We start from the raw sequence: 20686 nt of genomic DNA on the forward strand, positions 1-20686 counted from the left end.
ATCCACCGCCCGTGCAGTACAATCTCAGTTCTGACAGGTGGATATATATAAAGCTCCCAATTACCGCTTTCTGATGTGGCCGCTGGACTTGACACAGTCTCGGTCCTGGTTTGCAGGTAAGCGGAGCTCAGTTCTGGCAGGTGGATATATAGAGAGATGCTCCCAATTGCCGCTTTCTGATATAGCCGCTGGACTTGGCACAGTCTCGGTCCTGGCTTGCGGGTCAGCGGCGCTCCGGTTAGCGCTTACAACGAGGCCGTTGCAGGTGTAACTCGTGTGATGCTTCCGTCAGTGTGTGACAGCAAACGGGGATATGACGTCAACGCGTTTCGTCCCGTCGTAAATCGGGACTTCCTCAAGACACTTGAGGAAGTCCCGATTTACGACGGGACGAAACGCGGGACGAAACGCGTTGACGTCATATCCCCGTTTGCTGTCACACACTGACGGAAGCATCACACGATAAAGATTGATTGAGTTTTTTATAAAGCAGATTCTATGGTTTTATTTCAGTTCTGAGCATAAGCAGACACCTAAACTCATTGAATTTTAAGACACATAAGCGCACCACTTTTTCTTTGTTTGATTCCATTTCTTGGTTACATCATTTCGGGCACGGAGCTTCGTATGGATCCAGAGAAACTCACTGCCATCCGGGACTGGACTCAGCCTCTTTCCTTGAAAGCGGTACAACGATTTCTGGGCTTTGCAAATTACTACCGGAAATTCATAAAGGGATTCTCTACCATCGTGGCACCTATTACTGCCCTAACCAAGAAGGGTTCTGACCCAAGTCATTGGTCCTCCGAAGCTGTAGCAGCGTTCGCTCAGTTAAAGGCAGCCTTTATGTCCGCTCCAGTCCTTCAACAACCAAATTTTTCAAAACCATTCTTCTTGGAGGTTGATGCTTCCTCGGTAGGCATAGGTGCCGTGCTTTCGCAGTACGCTCCAGATGGGAAGTTACATCCATGTGGTTTCCATTCTCTCCGGCGGAACAGAATTACACCATTGGAGACAAAGAGCTTTTGGCAATAAAATCTGCCTTGGAGGAATGGAGATATCTTTTGGAAGGTGCTAAACACCTAATTACAATTTTCACTGATCATAAGAATTTGCTGTACCTCAAGACGGCCCAGTGCTTGAATCCCCGTCAAGCTAGATGGGCGCTCTTCTTTACCCGGTTCTCATTTGTTATTAAGTACCGGGCTGGGACTTTTAACACCAAGGCTGATGCTTTATCCAGTTCCTTAACAGCTTCGGATTAGGAGAATTCCGTTGAGAAGGCTTTGATTCTCAGTCCAGTTTCTATGTCAGCGGCTCCCACCGCTTTGGGTCCTCCTCCTGGGAGAATGTCTGTGCCAGCTAAATTTCGACCAAGGTTGTTGCAGTGGGCTCATGTTTCCAAGTTTTCCGGTCATCCTGGAGTTCAAAAGATGTGGGAGTTTCTACGAAGGTCTTAATGGTGGGACACTATGAAGAAGGATATTCAAGATTATGTCAACTCATGTCCTCAGTGTGCCCAGCACAAAATTCCTCGTTTGCCTCCTGCGGGGTTATTGCATCCACTGTCCATTCCTCAGAGGCCTTGGACCCATATCTCTATGGACTTTGTCACCGAATTGCCCCTCTCCAAGGGTCACAATACTGTCTGGGTAATTATCGACCGTTTCTCTAAGATGGCACATTTTGTACCTTTGACTGGGTTACCATCAGCTCCCTAGTTGGCTTTGTTATTTATCCGAGAACATTTCCGCCTGCACGGCTTACCTCAGGAAATCGTCTCTGACCGGGGGGTACAATTCACTGCAAGATTCTGGAGAGCTCTCTGTACGGCCTTACAAATAAAACTCAAGTTTTCATCCGCTTACCATCCACAAACCAATGGGCAAACTGTACGCGTCAATCAAGATTTAGAGACTTTTCTCCATGTTTATCTTTCTCCTTCGCAAGATGATTGGGTGGAACTGTTGCCATGGGCCGAGTTTGCCCATAATCATCTGCAGAGCCGGCCCTAGGCATAGGCAAACTAGGCAATTGCCTAGGGCATCTGGTATGCCATGGGGCACAAGCAGCTTCTGCTGATTAAAATGATATGCGGCATGACTATATTCTGTGTGTAGCATTTCGTATGCAGATACAGCCACAGTCGCACACAGTATACAGGCATGCCGCATATCATTTTAATCAGCAGAAGCTGCTTGTGCATCCTAGCCACATAGCAATGCAAATAAGATGCATTTTCATTAAAAAATAGGCACCCGACATTAGCAGAACTGCCAGTTGACTCACGCCAGGAACTATGGGGGTCATTCCGAGTTGTTCGCTCGGTAAAAATCTTCGCATCGCAGCGATTTTCCGCTTAATGCGCATGCGCAATGTCCGCACTGCGACTGCGCCAAGTAAATTTGCTATGCACTTAGGAATTTTACTCACGGCTTTTTCTTCGTTCTGGCGATCGTAATGTGATTGACAGGAAATGGGTGTTACTGGGCGGAAACAGGCCGTTTTATGGGCGTGTGGGAAAAAACACTACCGTTTCCGGAAAAAACGCAAGAGTGGCCGGAGAAACGGGGGAGTGTCTGGGCGAACGCTGGGTGTGTTTGTGACGTCAAACCAGGAACGACAAGCACTGAACTGATCGCAGAAGCCGAGTAAGTCTGGAGCTACTCAGAAACTGCTACGAGGTGTGTAATCGCAATATTGCGAATACATCGTTCGCAATTTTAAGATGCTAAGATTCACTCCCAGTAGGCGGCGGCTTAGCATGAGCAAATCTGCTAAAATCCGCTTGCGAGCGAACAACTCGGAATGACCCCCCATATGTGTCATTATGTGTATAAGGGCATTAATAATGTGCAGCATATGTGTAAGGCACATTATGTGTGACATTATGTGTATAAGGACATTAACAATGTGCGGCATATGTGTAAGGGAAATTATGTGTATAAGGGCATTAATAAGGGTTGGCATAATCTGTAAGGTGCATTATGTTTATAAGGACATTAATAATGTGTGTCATATGTGTAAGGGGCATTACTGTGTGGTATTATGTGTATAAATGCATTATCAATGTGTGGCATTATGTTTATAAGGTGCTCTACTGTGTGGCATAACGTATAGAAAGGGCACTACTGTGTGGTCTAATGTGAATAAAGAGCAATATGGTGTTGTGTAATGTGAATAAGGAGCAATATGGTGTGGTGTAATAAGAATAAAGAGCAATATGGTGTGGTGTAATGTGAATAAGGAGCAATTCAGTATGATGTTATGTGAATGAGGGGCACTACTGTGAGGAGTAACATATATAAGGTAAAGTGGTACTACTGTGTGATGTAATGTGAATAAGGGACACTATCGTATGATAAATTGTGAATAAAGTTGCAGTACTGTGAGGCATAATTTGAATTGGGGGTACTATTGTGTGGCCATGCCCCTTGCCAGCAAAAACACATACCTTTTTGGGCTGTGTGCCGAATGTGCACACTGTACTTATTTAAATTACAAGGGGTAGGAAAACAAAAAAAAAGGACTGCTATGGGTGTGGGGTGATGGTGCTGGGAAAGGGGTGCAGGGTCAGAGGCGGAACTAGCGGTGGTGCTAGGGGGCTCCAGCCAAAATCTTGCCGAGGGCATCATATTGGTTAGGGCCGGCTCTGATCATCTGTACCACTCTTCGACTGGTGAGTCCCCATTTTTAATTAATTATGGGTTCCATCCTCAAGTTCCTGAATTACCCATTTGTCCTCCGGAGGATGTTCCTGCTGCAGCCTCTACTCTTCGGCACTTCAGCCAAATTTGGAGTCGAGTTCATGCTAATCTCAAGAGAGTTTCCGGCCGCTATAAGTTCTTTGGGGATCGGAAGCGACGAGCAGCCCCCCAATACAAGGTTGGTGACAGGGTATGGCTTTCCACCCGCAACCTCCGGTTAAGGGTGCCCACTATGAAGGTCGCCCCAAAGTTTATTGGTCCTTACCCCGTGTTACAAGTCCTGAACCCGGTTGTCTGCAAATTGGGATTGCCTTCCCACCTCCGGATACCAAACTCCTTTCATGTCTCTCTCCTTCGCCCCCTTATTTTAAACCGGTTCCATTTAAAGTCCCCGAGGCCAACCTCTGCAAAGTCTGAAGCTGGAACGGACTTTGAAATCAAAGCTATTCTTGACTCTCGTTATGGCGTTTCTCAAATTTTCACAACTGCGCCTATGTAAGGTGTTGTGGGTGTTGTGTGAAAAAAAAACAGAAGTGGAGAACAGCAATCTAAATAATAGTGTTTAATAAACTATCATAAGATAAATTCATAATTTGCAAATAAACCCTAATAACCAAATGAAAAATGGGGACCAGGTTTGCTCCAAGCTATGCCAATCTGTTTATGAGTCATTGGGAGGACAACAGCATCTGGTGCGGGCATGACTTTGGAGCAAGCCTGGTCCTATGGCGAAGATACATAGATGATGTGATCTTTATCTGGCAGGGTACAGAAGAAAAACTACTGGATTTCATACGATACATCAATTCGAATAACAACAATTTAGTATTCACCACAGAATACAGTCAATCCACAGTCAATTTTCTAGACATAACAGTCTTTATAGAAAACTCAGCCATACACACGAAAACTTTTCAAAAGAGTGTGGACGTGAACAGTTATATCTTACACAACAGTGCACACCACCCAAACTGGCTAAAAAGTATTCCACTAGGTCAGTTCAATCGAATAAGGAGAAACTGTACAAAATTAGAAGATTTCACTACACAAGCGGAAGAAATGAAATGTCAATTTCTAGAAAAGGGTTATAAAGAAGACATTTTAGATAAAGATTTGGAAAAAGCAAGAGATACAGATAGAAATACTCTCCTGACCTACAGAAATAAAGAAACATCAAGTGAGGAATTCAAAACAGCCTTCATTACACAATACAATACTGGTAACAAACAGCTAGAAAAAATTCTATATAGACACTGGCATATTCTTCTAGAAGATGAGATTTTAGCAGATAGGCTTCCTACAAGACCAAAAGTGGTCTATAAAAGAGCACCGGACTTAAGATCAAAACTATCACACAGTCACCTCAAAAAGGCAGAGACAGTACAGACCACGGTAATGGGACAGAAACTGAGTAAGGGTTTTTTCCACTGCGGGACTTGTAATTACTGTAGAACACACAAAGTAAGTACAAAAAGAATCACCCACTTTGTTTAAAAAAAAACAGGGGAAGATTTCGAGATACAGGAACATATTTCATGCCACAGCAAAGGGGTGATATATCTTATCGAATGCCCCTGCAAATTACAATACGTAGGCAGAACGACTAGACCTTTAAAGATAAGAATAGCGGAACATGTCAGGAATGTGCGAAATGGCTTAGAAACCCACAATCTGTCTCATCATTTTAAAGAACTACATGACAGTAATCCTATGGACATGAAGATTCTGGGAATCAAATTAGTGACACATAATTGGAGAGGAGGAGATTTTCTAAAGAGAATCAATAAAGAAGTATTAAGGTGGATGTACACCCTGAAAACATTTAAACCACAAGGCCTCAATTTAGATAATGAAGTGAGGTCAATAGTGATGAACTGAGGTCATAGTCATGAAATGATAATAATACAGTCATACACGCTGCGAACCATATACCCCTACAAAGATCCCCAGATCAACGGATGGAATAGCATGACCATCTTCCCCCCCCCATACCCAATATCCCCCTATATTCTTTTTGCATCTTTTATATACTACCGACCAAGATATTAGGTCTCTTATAGATCAACAACTATGAATTAGGGTACAATTAATTGAATGTCAAGACCTGAAACCCTACATTAGATCAATTAAATCAGATTTTAGTTTAACACAAGTTTATGAATTATTATTTTTTTTTAGTAAAACCACACCTTATAGATACCATCCGATTACAGAATATTAAAGACTCAAAATGTTATATTCCCATGATCAATTAAGTATTTCCAAGTATAACAGAAATTGATGAATTCATTCCACCTGATCAGCAATTCACTGTTAGGTAAATATTGGTTGTAATATACCAACAATATACGAAGTTTCTTTATTGTTTAAGCACAATTTGATTTCATTCTTATTTTTATATTTATTTTTATTTTTATTCCTACTTTTATTTTATTTTTATTTACATATTTTGATATTTATTTTTATTTTATTTTATTTTTCTATTTTTATTTATCTATGATGTATATATGATTTTTCAATTTTTACATACTGCTCAGTGTCTATTGTGCACTGCAACTGAAACATTTTGTATCACCTTGTTTCAATAATACAATGCAGCTGTCTGCACAGTTGATTAGTAGAACCAAATGAACACACCCACTTGTATGACATAATCATCATGGGCATAAAAAGCCATCAACAAAGATGGCGATTACAGACTCCCTGAGGAAGACCCAGACGGGTCGATACGCGTTGGAGAGGAGAGAGACATTCACATAGACAACAGTGGCTTTACAAAAACAGATCCAGACTAAACACCCATACGATACAAGAAACATTGCGGAGGAAGTTTAAACCATGCGGCCAAGAGGGGAAAAAGACCAGACAAGCGGAACATCGATCGCCAGGCGCAGAGAAGACCGAGCAGAGACGTGGAAGCGGTCGACGGGATCAAGCATAGGAAACAAGGTAACACACTCCGTAGGAGGGAGGGTTCACGGCGGACAGTCCCTTTGTGGGTCCCGAAGCCTGTGGTACCTTCCCCCCAGAGACGTGACCGCATCCCCCGGTCTCGGCAGGCGGTGATCGCCCGTGGACGCGGGCGCCTTCCGCCATCCGTGACAGAGGTGACAAGCGGGGAGTCCGGAGTTTTTTAGTCACCCTGTCCCCTATTCACCTTGTCCCTCCGCTATCCACTTGGGGTACCCCATATTAAAGTAACCGCATTCAAGATCATCGCCAGCCTCTGATAAAAGGTTCACTTATAACATCAGCAAAGGACTCTTCACTCCGCAAACTCCTGTATCAGTTCAGAACCTCCATATTCACTGTATACTCAAGTGAGTACAGGACTACACCTAAGGTGTGAAAGAGGTGGGACGCCACACTCTATTCTCACCGTATAAGCAATTAAAAAATTTCTTTTTTGACTGGCAACAATTCATCTCAAACAATAGAGATTAATTTTTTTTATATATATTTTTTTCATTCTTCTTTTTATTGTTTATTTTTTCTTATTTATATATAATTTTTATCCAAATTTTTTTTCTTTTCTTGTTCACCTATTTTTATTTGGTTATTAGGGTTTATTTGCAAATTATGAATTTATCTTATGATAGTTTATTAAACACTATTATTTAGATTGCTGTTCTCCACTTCTGTTTTTTTCACACAACACCCACAACACCTTACATAGGCGCAGTTGTGAAAATTTGAGAAACGCCATTAACTTTCTGGGGATTTTGGGTTTAGCCCCAATCACGTATTGCTGCCACCCTCATAATATCCATACAGGTAGAGCGCTGATTACATCTGTAATTACTTGACTCTCGTTATCTTCACAAGAATCTACAGTATTTGGTGGAGTGGAAAGGTTTTGGCCCCCGAGGAGAGGAGCTGGGTCAAGGCTACTGAAGTTATGGCTCCCCGACTGGTGCGGATTTTCCATTCCAGACATCCAACAAAACCTGGAAAGTGTCCGGGGGCCACTCCTGGAGGAGGGGGTACTGTCACACGCCATAGGCGGCGTTCACCGCGCTTACCCCTGCGTGCCTGCTGGTCTGTGTTGCGGCCTCCGCCTTCGGTGGTCCACGGGCTCCGGCGCCTGGCTGGCGCGGCTCAAGGCGGTTCTCCGGGGCAGGGGCGCCGCCATGACACCCGGCATCACGTGGGCGGGGAGCAGGTGACGTCATCAGACTGTTCCGCCAATCCAGTGGAGGCGGGAGATTTAAAGGCAGACGCCGGGCAGCGCCTCGGCGCCTGAGCATCATCTTTTGCCCTGAAGTGGATGCCAGTGCTTCTGTCCTCAGCGGATCTCTCTGCAGCATACCCCAGTGTCTCCTGCATTTCCAGGTGTCAGTTGTTGCACAGCTTTCAGCGTTCCCAGCCGCTGCTGGGTTCCACTGCGCTCTAGTCACCAGTTCTTCTTGGAGTCAGCGTGGGCTGCAGGTTAAACGTCGCTCTCAAGTTATACAAGTCCTCAGTGTCTTTAACCCTCGCTCTCAAGTTATACAAGTCCTCAGTGTCTTTAACCCTCGCTCTCAAGTTATACAAGTCCTCAGTGTCTTTAACCCTCGCTCTCAAGTTCTTCAAATCATCAGTGTCTTAACCACCGCTTTCAAGTTCTTCAAATCTTCAGTGTCTTTAACCACCGCTCTCAAGTTCTTCAAATTATCAGAGTCTTAACCACCACTCTCAAGTTCTTCAAATCATCAGTGTCTTTAACCACCGCTCTCAAGTTCTTCAAATCATCAGTGTCTTTAACCACCGCTCTCAAGTTCTTCAAATCATCAGTGTCTTTAACCACCGCTTTCAAGTTCTTCAAATCATCAGTGTCTTTAACCACCGCTCTCAAGTTCTTCAAATCATCAGTATCTTAACCACCGCTCTCAAGTTCTTCAAATCATTGATAATGTCGATTTGATTACCTTATAATATTCACTATATATGGGTAAGAGACTCGGTACGCAATTGGTGTATGGGGTACCGTAAGGGTACGCACTTAGCGTAGCATACGCTCGGCCGTGATCGAGACGCACATGCGGCACGCTCGCTCACAGCTTACGCTTGGTTTCGAGCACGCTATAGGCGAGCGACTACCGTAATGCTACGCTACCAGCGTAGCGGACGCTCGAGACCACGAGGAGATCACGAGCGGCGCAGACGCTCACAAGATGACAATCAGTAAACCTTGAATGTAACACACAGAAAGGATACTCTTATGCTGTAAACCTTGTACTGAAACACTGTAGCGATATAACGCTGCTTAACCTTAATAATACCAAAGCTGTTTGAGCGATCGGGACGCTCCTATTACCCTCTGCAAATGTAATGAACACACGAAACCTTGCTAAGGTTCCAACACCTTTACTAACAAGCTTTTAGTTATATCAAAAAGAGAAACAGTTAACAAGTCATACACTACAGACTAACATATAATTCTAACAGGATATCTAGACAGAAATATACGCAATAGTAAACAATCGCAAATACAATTACATAGACCATGAATGAATGGCTAACATTACATGGGTAACAAAGTGGCAACAGAGAAACATACCATACGGGGAACACTCGCAGGCGCAACTGGAATCCAGTCCTCCAATTATCAGCGATAACTGTTGAAGAGAGAGTACTGGCCGGTCTGGGGACAGTGACCCTTATATACACAACATACAGTGTACTTCAAAGGGCCCTACAACCTTATTGTTCATTGGACACAGGAATGTCTCTCTGCACTATAACAAAAGGTCATAGGTGGATTTGAACAGGTGGGCTGTGACTATTTCAAACAGCTCAGGTGGGAGGGAATCTCCGGATTCCCGCCGCATGGATAATGAACTGCAAATATAGGATATGTCCAGAAACTACTAATGGCCATAACTACACGCAGGAGCGATTAATCTTTACCTAACCAACACCGGATTATTGCTATTAAAATACTCTTCGGTTAGGTACCAGACACCACTGTTCAACCTTAATCAGACCCTTTGTACCACGCAAAGAGGGATTCCCAAGTCCGTGAACAAGTCACATTAAGCAAACTTACAGTTATCATTAAGGGGAACATTACCAATAAAACCTGCTATATGGATTTATTATCTAGCGATTGAGTCGCTCGCTAGACGCACACAAACTCTACCGTAAATGCACATACCACGCGCTCGAGCGCATGGCCGAGGCGCCATCACGCGGCTGCGAGTATCCGCACGCACGGGAGAGAATGTGCACGTGCAGCAGGCACGCGCATGAGGTGAATATATGGCAACGTGTAGCATGATATTTTTCTGACTTTGACATCATCAGTGTCTTTTAACCACCGCTCTCAAGTTCTTCAGTCACCAGTATCTTTTACCATCACTCACAAGTACTTCCTGGACATTTCTCCATACGCTCCTTCTCTGTTATGTGACATTGTGTTGCTCTCTTCCTGCAATAAAGTCCTTTAATATTTTCACCAAGCTTTACTGTCAGAGTCCTGTATGAGGAAGACCTATATCAAGCCATCCCTGTTTCGACCCAACTGTGGTTCCTCTCCCCTACCATCGGGAGAACCCCCGAGTTCACAACACTCCCAACCTAGGTCAGTGACACCTGGTGGCTTCCGCCATTGCCACTCTGCTCCTTGTCCTGCCTTGGCGGTTTACATGAGCCACAGCTGTGACGTTGTCTGACTGAATCAGAACCGGTAGGTCGCGAAGAATATTCTCCGCTTGACGTAGGCCGTTGTATATGGCCCTCAATTCCAGTACGTTGATGTGTAGACAAGCCTCCTGGCTTGACCATAGTCCCTGAAAATTTCTTCCTTGTGTGATTGCTCCCCATCCTCGGAGGCTCGCATCCGTGGTCACCAGAACCCAGTCTTAAATGCCGAACCTGCGACCCTCGAGAAGGTGAGCACTCTGCAGCCACCACAGGAGAGACACCCTGGCCCTGGGGGACAGGCTTATTTTTCGATGTATTTGTAGATGGGACCCGGACCACTTGTCCAGAAGGTCCCACTGAAACGTCCTCGCATGGAACCTGCCGAAGGGGATGGCCTCGTAGGTCGCCACCATTTTTCCCAGTACTCGAGTGCATTGATGGACTGACACTCTTTTCGGTTTTAACAGGTCTCTGACCATGTTCTGGAGTTCCTGGGCTTTTTCCATTGGGAGAAAAACCCTCTTCAGGTCCGTGTCCAGAATCATGCCTAAGAAAGATAGCCAAGTCGTTAGAATCAACTGTGACTTTGGTAGATTTAGAATCCAGCCCTGCTGCTGCAGCACTCTCAGGGAGAGCGACACGCTCTTTTGCAATTGATCTCTCGATCTCGCTTTTATCAGGAGATCGTCCAAGTATGGGATAATTGTGACTCCCTGTCTGCGCAGGAGTACCATAATTTTCGCCATTACTTTGGTAAAAATCCTCGGGCCGTGGAAAGCCCAAACGGCAACGTCTGAAACTGGTAATGACAGTCCTGTACAGTGAATCTCAGGTACGCCTGATGAGAGTGCTATATGGGGACATGAAGGTATGCATCCTTTATGTCTAGTGACACCATAAAATCCCCCCTTCCAAGCTGGAGATAACTGCCTGGAGCGATTCCATCTTGAATTTGAACTTTTTCAAGTATAGGTTTAGGGATTTTAAATTTAGAATGGGTCTGACTGAGCCATCCGGTTTCGGGACCACAAATAGGGTTGAATAGTATCCCTTCCCCTGTTGAACTAGGGGAACCTCGACAACCACTTGTTGTTGACACAGTTTTTGAATTGCAGCTAAAACTATCTCCCTTTCTGGGGAAGAAGCTGGTAAAGCCGATTTGAAAAACCGGCGAGGAGGCACGTCTTCGAATTCCAGCTTGTAGCCTTGGGATACAATTTCCATTGCCCAAAGATCCACGTCTGACTGAACCCAGACGTGGCTGAAGAGTCGAAGACGTGTCCCCACCGGCGCGGACTCCCTCAGTGGAGCCCCAGCGTCATGCGGTGGATTTAGTAGAAGCCGGTGAGGAATTCTGCTCCTGGGAACTAGCCATAGCAGGCATGCTTTTCCCTCTACCCTTACCTCTGGCGAGGAAGGAAGATCCCCGACCTCTTCTAGACCTATGCGACCGAAAGGACTGCATCTGATATTGTGGTGTTTTCTTTCGCTGTGGGGTAACATAAGGTAAAAAAGTAGATTTACCCGCGGTAGCTGTGGAAACCAGGTCCGCGAGACCTTCCCCAAATAAAACCTCACCCCTGTAAGGCAAAACTTCCATATGCCTCTTTGAGCCGGCATCACCCGTCCATTGGCGGGTCCACAGGGCTCGCCTAGCAGAAATCGCCATGGCGTTGGCTCTCGAACCTAGCAGCCCAACGTCTCTCGCAGCGTCTCTCATATATAAGACTGCGTCTTTAATGTAACCTAAGGTCAATAAAATGGTATCCCTATCTATGGTATCAATGTCAGCTGACAAGGTATCTGCCCAAGCTGCTACAGTGCTACAAACCCAAGCCGACGCTATTGCCGGTCTGAGCAAGGCACCCGTATGTGTATAAATTGATTTTAAGATAGTCTCCTGTCTGCGATCAGCAGGATCCTTGAGGGCTGCTGTGTCTGGAAACGGTAGCGCCACCTTTTTGGACAAGCGCGTTAAAGCCTTGTCCACCTTGGGTGAGGATTCCCACCGTAACCTGTCCTGTACCGGGAAAGGATACGCCATAAGAATTCTCTTGGGAATCTGCAGTTTCTTGTCTGGAGTTTCCCAAGCTTTTTCAAATAACTCATTCAGCTCATGAGATGGGGGAAAGGTTACCTCAGGTTTCTTTTCCTTAAACATGCATACCCTCGTGTCCGGGACAGAGGGGTCATCTGTGATATGCAAAACATCTTTTATTGCAATAATCATATAATGAATACTTTTGACCACCCTTGGGTGTAACCTCGCATCATCGTAGTCGACACTGGAGTCAGAATCCGTGTCGGTATCAGTGTCTGCTACTTGGGACAGCGGACGTTTCTGAGACCCTGAAGGGCCCTGTGATACAGCCAAAGCCATGGATTGACTCCCTGTTTTATCCCTGGACTCTGCTTTGTCCAATCTCTTATGTAATAAAGACACATTTGCATTTAAAACATTCCACATATCCAACCAATCAGGTGTCGGCGTTGCCGACGGAGACACCACAATCATCTGCTCCACCTCCTCCTTAGATGAGCCTTCCGCTTCAGACATGCCGACACACACGTACCGACACCCCCACACACTCAGGGATATATCTATATGGAGACAGTCCCCCAATAAGGCCCTTTGGAGAGACAGAGAGAGAGTATGCTAGCACACACCCAGCACCACCACCGGACACTGGAATAAAATCCCAGTTAGTACAGCGCTTTTATATAAATATTTAAATACACTCACTGCGCCAATTAAATGTGCCCCCCCCTCCTCTTTTTTGCCCTCTGTGACCGTGTTCATCAGGGGAGAGTCCGGGGAGCCAGCTTCTCTGCAGTGTGCTGTGGAGAAAATGGCGCTGATTAGTTCTGGAGGATCAAGCTCCGCCCCCTGAGTGGCGGGCTTCGGTCCCGCTCAAATTATTTATACTGGCGTTTTTTTTTTATATATACCGCCTCCGCAGTATCTAATCCATATGCCAGTGTCCCTTGAGGTTAATATTGCTGCCCAGGGCGCCCCCCCTGCGCCCTGCACCCTTACAGTGCCCGCTGTGTGTGTATGTGTGGGAGCAATGGCGCGGAGCGTTACCTCAGTGAAGATCAGAAGTCTTCTGCCGCCTTTGAAGTCTTCTTTCTTCTTAATACTCACGCGGCTTCTATCTTCCGGCTCCTTGAGGACGGCCGCGCGGCTCCGGGACAAACGGCGAGGGTGAGACCTGCGTTCCGACCCTCTGGAGCTAATGGTGTCCAGTAGCCTAAGAAGCAGAGCCTATCATTTAAGTAGGTCTGCTTCTCTCCCCTCAGTCCCACGATGCGGGGAGCCTGTTGCCAGCAGCGCTCCCTGAAAATAAAAAACCTAACAAAAGTCTTTTTTCAGAGAAACTCAGGAGAGCTCCCCTGCAGTGCACCCAGTCTCCTCTGGGCACAGGATGTAACTGGGGTCTGGAGGAGGGGCATAGAGGGAGGAGCCAGTGCACACCCATTCTTAAGTCTTTAGAGTGCCCATGTCTCCTGCGGAGCCCGTCTATCCCCATGGTCCTTACGGAGTCCCCAGCATCCTCTAGGACGTAAGAGAAAAAAAGGACCACATTTCCTCAAACAAAACAGGCCCCACGGATGCGTCGGCCCACCGGGGATCTTCCCTGTAAACCCTATGGCCAATCCGCCTCTGGGCCCACCACTCACAAGTTCCACAACTGTATAATCCAATTATGGGCAGTAACATCATGCCCAGTTTGCACTGAGTAAAGCTAAGTACACACTATGCAATTATTTGCTCGATTTGCCAATAATCGGGAAAACGACCAAAGTTATTGTATAGTGTGTACAAAGGATCGTTTTGCAGATAATTCTGAAAAATGTTGACCACACACCATGCCTCCCAACTGTCCCGATTTTGATGGGACAGTCCCTTTTTTTGGGACTATCCCGCTGTCCCACCCGCAGGCCGCAGTGTCCCGTGGTGGTGGTGGGGGCAGTTGGGAGGCATGCGCAGTGCGTCTGTTCACAGGTGAGAGAAGGCATGCCATCAGCTCACAGAGCGCTGGGCAAGACCCCTCAATGATGAAAATGGGGGGCGTGTCTCATGATTGCGGCACTCCCATTAAGCCACGCCCCCTTTCACATAGGCCACACTGCAGTTGTCCCGTCCTAAACAGGAGCGGTCCTTGGTGCGGGCAAGCAGTGCCTTTGCCCGGGGCGCTGCGGCCTGGGGGCGTGGCCGCAGTCACCCCGCAGGCACCGCCGCCTGCCCGCACTCCGCTCCCCGCTCCACGGCTGCAGCAGACGCCGTGGGCTGTGTGGGCGTCCGCTGCAGCCGGCTCCAGGCACAGACACTAGAGGTCGTTATTGACCTCTAGTGTCTGTGCGGCGCTATGGGAGAGACGTCATTGACGTCTCTCCCATAGAGAGGAGCGGGCGGCCAGACTGACGGAGCAGCAGCAGCAGAAGAAGCAGGAGCGGGGCAGTGGTAAGTATTGTTTTTATTATTTTGTGTGTGTGTGTGTGTGTGTGTGTTTGTAAGCGGGGGGGGGGCACAGCGACAGGGGGCAAATAAAGAGGGGGCACAACAACTGGGGGCAAATAAAGAGGAGGCACAAATACTGGGGGTACATAAAGAGGGGGCACAACTACAGGGGGCAAATAAAGAGGGGGCACAACAACTGGGGGCAAATAAAGAGGAGGCACAAATACTGGGGGCACATAAAGAGGGGGCACAACTACTGGGGGCAAAATAACGCTAGTTTGCAGGAATCTATGACCTGCAAACTGGATTTGTTCTAGGGAACAGGATTGCCACCTAGCAACAGCAGGTGGGTTAGGCAGCAAGCCTCCCGAATCGCTGAGGGAGAGGAGAGTGAAAGAATTTTCACTCCCTCTCTCCCTATGCAGCGGCCGCCGGCGCGCGCGTGCCGCAGTCACGTGCACGTTGCGTCACGTGCACGCGCGCGGTCACGTGGGCGCGCGCCTCAGCCGCTGGTCAGATTTTTTCGGAAGCTCACTGGTGACAAACCTGTCCCTTAAGTATATAACGGAATTATGTCCGCGAAGTTTGGGCAGCAATGTATCAACCTTTGAAAGAAAGGAGTCACTAGTAGTGTTTGAAACCAAAGCTGGTTTATTTTGCTGCAGTGGATTACATTCCCATAATGAAGAAAACGGAGAATGATAACGGGCTTAACTGCTCGCTAACGGTAGTAGCGGAACATAACAAGTTGAAAAAACAGGTAATAACCCCAAAAAGAAAAAAGTTTTTGGATATAAACGTCCAAGGCGGAAACTAGTCTATTTCTGATCCTTGATGGCAGGTGCTTGCGGTTTCTTTGGGTCCCTCGGTGCGCCTAAATAAACAGTGAGAGGGAAATATTAGTATTTCATAGAGTTTTTTAGAGAAGACAACAGCAATAGCAACCTTAGTGTAAACGTGGGCGGGTTGGGTGGGAGCTGTTGCTAGGTGGCAATCCTGTTCCCTAGAACAAATCCAGTTTGCAGGTCATAGATTCCTGCAAACTAGCGTTTTGTTCTTCGGGAGGCTTGCCACCTAGCAACAGCAGGTGGGTAGACTACCACATACCTGGTGGTTGCTCTTAGAAACTCGATTTTTTGCGAGTCTGTTGGCCTCCAGTAGTGTTTTGCAAAGGTGCGAGCGGAGGACCATCTTGCAGCCAGCATGATTGACTGCAGAGGTATGCCTTTGGCAGCTGCTCTTGTTGCAGCCGCTCCCCGTAAGGAATGGCTTTTGAAGTGACTAGTATCGATCCCTGCTTCTTTCATAGAGGCCACAATCCAGCCCCTGATAGTTGAAGGTCTAGCCGGTCGATATGGTTTTCTACATGTGATAAAAAGTTGTGTTATGTTGTCCCTTAATTGCTCTGTCCTACAGAGGTAAGCTGTTAAGCAGGATGCTATGCATAGGTTCTGATCTTGAGGATCTTGGATAATATCGAATTCCACGATTGGGCTGTTAAAGGAGGAGGTTTTCGTGTGTCCTTTGAGTATAATGTGATATCCCCTCGGTGTGAGTGAAAGCCATGGGTCTGAGATGTGTATAAGGGTGAGTTCGGCCCCTCTTGCAGCTATAGCCAGAGCTAACAGCGATGCCAGCTTGCGAGATAATAGACTGATATCGGTGTCTGTGTTCCATGAAGCTAGGAACGTGAGAAAAGGCTCTATGTCCCATGTGTTTGAATACTTTGGCATTATTGGCCTAGAGAGGTGAATGCCTCTGAGCAGGGGCAAGTATAATCTGTTAGCGGTTAAATTTGGGATAATGATGGCTAAGGCAGATCCATATGACCTTATGGTAGCGGAAGCTAGTCCTGATTGGTATTTAGAGGCTAGGAAATCTAGAGCTAGGTGAGTTAATGAGTTCTGGTTAGCAGTTAATTGTTGAGATTGCCATACATTAAATTCCTTAATGATTGCGCAATATCTGGCTCTTGTCCGAGGCCTTAAAGATGCATTAATTAAGGCTTTCGTGGGGGAAGCTAAAGACAGGTCCGTTAATAACCTAGTGATATTGCCATCCACATGCACTGAGGAATAGTCTCCAGTATATCTGGTGTTCCCTGGAAGCATTCCCTCGATAGGCCTAGGGGAATTTTGGGGCCTTTGCGTAGTTGGCTGATGAGAGGAAACCACACCCTGGAAGGCCATACTGGGTATACCAACACTATGCTGGGTACTTTGTCCTCCCTGATCTTCTGGAGTACTCTCAGAAGCATTGCTGGAGGGGGAAAGGCATAAGGACGAGGGAGATCTGTCCATGGAAAGGACATTGCATCCATCCGCCATACTCCCTTGGTCCATATTCTGGATGCAAATCGCGGGGTCTGAGCGTTCGTGGGACTGGCAAATAGGTCTATCTCCAAGTTCCCGAAGGTCTGGGTTATTGTCCGAAAAACTTGTGCTTTGAGGGCCACTGAGCCTAGAGATAGTCTTTTGCGGGACAATGAGTCTGCGAGTTCGTTTAGTTGTCCCGGGACGTAGGACGCTAGCAGGATTATGTCCCTCTGAGTAGCCCAGTTCCAAATTTCTAATGCTTCTCTGCATAGGGATATAGACTTTGTGCCTCCCATCCTGTTTATGTATGATACTGCGGTCATATTGTCTAAGCATATCTGTATGGAGGTGTGTCTCACGTGAGTGGCAACTAATTCTTCCAGAGCTAATCGCGCTGCGCGAAGTTCTAGTACATTGATATGCAGTTGGGATTCCATGGCTGACCAAGTGCCCCTGACTGCTTTGTCTTGAGAGAATCCTCCCCAACCCGTTAGAGATGCGTCTGTTGTTATCGTCATGGAGGGTGCAGGATCTAGGAGAAATCGAGGGGGAGGAATAGGGAGACTGTTCCAGTGTGACAGTTCTGTCTTTGCTCTTTTGGAAAGAAATATTGTCTCTTTCCAGGTATAATGAGCGTGGATTAAGGTCCTTAGAAGGCCCTGCAGTTCCCTGCATAGTAAGGGTACATGTCGGAAGCCTGGAGACATCGCTATCATTTTCCCAATTATTGTCGCTAGATCTCGAAGGACTAATTTGTGTTTTTTGGAAACTTTTTGTATGTAAGTTTTTGTATCTGACCATTTCTCTGGAGGAACTGCTAGAGTGAGAAAGTGGGTGTCTAAATTGAACCCTAGAAAGGTTAGCGTCTTGGTTGGTGTAAGAATGGATTTTTGATAGTTTATAGTGAAGCCCAAGTTGGCCAGTAAGGAGAGAACTACTTCTCTGTGTCTCAGAATGGTATCGAGGTCTGGGTGTACTATCAGAATGTCGTCTAGGTATATTATGCACAAAACGCCTTGTTGGCGCAGGTGAGAAATAACGGCTTTCATGACCCGTGTAAATGTATAGGGTGCACATGAGAGGCCAAATACCATGACAGTCCACTGGAATAAACTGTGTTTCCATGAGAACCTGAGGAATCGTCTGTGGTTGGGGTGAACAGATATAGAATGGAAAGCTTCTTTTAAATCTATTTTTATACAGAAGCAGTCCCTTGTGAGAATATAGGGAATGTCTGAGATACCCTCCATGCGAAACCTCTTTGTTTTCAAGTATCTGTTCAAGCTTTTGACGTTTAACACTGGCCTTATTGAGCCATCCTGTTTTAATACTGGGAATAGATGGCTTACCCAGCCTCTTATTAATGGGTCTGCTGGTTCTATCTTTCCCTGAGATAGTGCTAGTGAAAGTACCTCGTCTAGCTGAGGACTGCAATTTCTTGAACAAGAAATGTGATTCGTTAGGTGAGGAAAATGAATTAGGGGAAGATTTAGCCCAGTCCGAATTACCCCTAGTAACCATCTGTCTGTGGTGATTTCTTGCCATTTTGCAAAAGAGTCCATTAGTGTTTTGTGTTGTGTAAGAACACTTACCGTAGTTGCGACCTCTCCTGGAGTTGTTCCAAGCGTTGGAGGTTGACGCTCTGGCGGTGTCACTTGACCTGTTACTGAAGCCTCCTGTCTGGGCTCTCTTGTTGCCTTGAAAGTCTCGGGTCGGACCTGCGGCTCTTGAAGTCCGGCCCCTCTGTAGAAAGGGCTTTTTGTACTGCTCGTTACCTTTTTTGAGGTTGGAAAAGGATTTGCGGGCCTTATGTCTAATTTTAACTTCCTCAATGAACTGGGGACCAAATAAGTCGGCATTTTCTAAATTTGGAAACTCTAGGGATTTTGGAGCCAGGTCGGCTAATCCCGCAGTAGTTAGCCATCTGGATCTGCGGGTATTGGTAATGTGGTTGAATGTCTGGCCAATAATTAGCGTTGCTCTGCTAATAGCCTTAAGGAGAGCCAACTTAGATGCCACCAGCGAATCTAGAGAAACACTGGACTCCCCCTCTCTTTCGGCTTTGTCCAGTACATATAAGAGGGGGCCCCTCAGCTATTTTATATTGAATTTTCCTAAGGGCACGGTCAGTGGTATCGTTATATCTCTTTTCGCCCACAATGGAAGTTAAGGCTGGGTCTATACCAGGAGCAAATAATGCTGGGACATCTGGTAGCCCTGTATAAGAGCGTAACACTAACTCGTCTTCTTTAATGAGTGTAGCTCTGAACGCCAGCTGGGCAAATTTCTGCACTTCTGAGTCATGTTTTAGTGCCCAATGTGTGGCGTAAAGTTTAGGAGGAGGAGTTTTACCAGCCAAAGCCACCCTGGCCATTTGTATGTCACTAAATTCTCCGCGCTGGGAAGACGCGGATGATCTTGTCACCTCCTCGGATTCCCAATCCACTGAGGAGAAGTGACTGTGGTCATCTTGGGTGAAAAGTGGCTGTTTTATAGGTGACCGCACATACTGTGGACGGGTCTCCTCATGCTGCCTGCTACGGGCAGATATATTTTGCCGGCTACGGGCGGGAGAATTGTGCTTGCTACGAGCACTAAGAGGCTGTCTGCTACGGACAATACCGGGAAAAGGGGGAATTTCACCTGAACAGGTCCCCTTTTGAAAAGACTTATTTTTATCAGTCTTACTCAGTTTTTTCCTGTGTAAAGGGCTCCCTGAAATAGGGTCTAATTTTGTGTTCTGCTGAGGGGATTTTCTTACCTCAGACTCAGAATCAGAATCAAGGAAATTACTGACTGAAAACTTTTTCTTCCTTTTAGCTGGTATATCCTCTGAAGATGCAGAGGATGAAGGAGAAGACTGTATTGCCCTTTTGTGGGCTCTTTTACTTAATCTACTATCAGCCATGGAGGACAGTGTAAGGGAATCTGTCGCTGAGACAGAGACACAGTCCTCCATGCTGCGCTGACAGAAAAAATCTGACCAGCGGCTGAGGCGCGCGCCCACGTGACCGCGCGCGTGCACGTGACGCAACGTGCACGTGACCGCGGCACGCGCGCGCCGGCGGCCGCTGCATAGGGAGAGAGGGAGTGAAAATTCTTTCACTCTCCTCTCCCTCAGCGATTCGGGAGGCTTGCTGCCTAACCCACCTGCTGTTGCTAGGTGGCAAGCCTCCCGAAGAACAAAAAGAGGAGGCGCAAATAAAGAGGGGGCACAACTACTGGGGGCAAATAAAGAGGAGGCACAAATACTGGGAGCAAATAAAGAGGGGCACAACTACTGGGGGCATATCTACAGGGGCAAATCAACTGGGGGGCACAGCTACTGTGAGCATAACTGGCCACGCCCCTCCCCTATGAAGCCACGCCCCCGCACACTAACTGTTTTGCCACGGGGGGGGGGAGGGGGGGCGCGCCAGTGGTAACTCTCGCACTGGGCGCCACAAGGGGTAGAACCGGCCCTGGTCCTAAACTTCATAAATGTTGGGAGGTATGCACACACATGAACGATCGATTTTCTCATCTGTCGTCCCAAACCAAAAATCTCGGCCACATCTTCCAATATCCAGCAGTGTGTG

This window comes from Pseudophryne corroboree, chromosome 1, assembly GCF_028390025.1.
Source record: "Pseudophryne corroboree isolate aPseCor3 chromosome 1, aPseCor3.hap2, whole genome shotgun sequence".
Lineage (NCBI taxonomy): Eukaryota > Metazoa > Chordata > Amphibia > Anura > Myobatrachidae > Pseudophryne > Pseudophryne corroboree.